This window comes from Lipotes vexillifer, unplaced genomic scaffold (assembly GCF_000442215.2).
Source record: "Lipotes vexillifer unplaced genomic scaffold, Lipotes_vexillifer_v1.1 scaffold1115, whole genome shotgun sequence".
Taxonomy (NCBI): domain Eukaryota; kingdom Metazoa; phylum Chordata; class Mammalia; order Artiodactyla; family Lipotidae; genus Lipotes; species Lipotes vexillifer.
In genome coordinates this window covers 1,773,761-1,774,111 of record NW_006792080.1, presented here as the reverse complement: position 1 = coordinate 1,774,111, position 351 = coordinate 1,773,761, and the positions used below count along the sequence as shown (strand labels likewise).

Genomic DNA, 351 nt, shown 5'->3' with positions numbered 1-351 from the left:
TCCCTGGTGGTCCAGTGGCTAAGACTCTGCGCTCCCAATGCAGGGGGCCCAGGTTCGATCCCTGGTCAGGGAACTAGATCCCACATGCATGCCACAACTAAGAGTTCACATGCCACAACTAAGGAGCCCGCTGGCCGCAACTAAGAACCGGCTCAACCAAATAAAGAAATAAAATATTATGGTATATTACATGGTGATAAGTGTGGGGAACAGAAACAAAGCAGGGCAGTGGGTGGCGAGTGACCCCGGCCCCCAGCCTCCCTGTCTCCTGGGATCAGGCCCCTCCTGCCGCACCAGCTTCTTCCGGCTCCCAGATACACAGAGCTTGCCCCTGCCACTGCCCATCCAGCT

At 56.4% G+C, this 351-nt stretch overlaps 1 non-coding gene across 1 annotated transcript; it reads left to right on the top strand.

Annotated features, from left to right (window-relative positions):
- TRNAG-CCC (transfer RNA glycine (anticodon CCC)) lies at positions 1–73 on the top strand. The gene has a single exon. It is a non-coding gene; the product is annotated as a tRNA-Gly (tRNA).
- Positions 74–351: the final 278 nt, after the last annotated feature.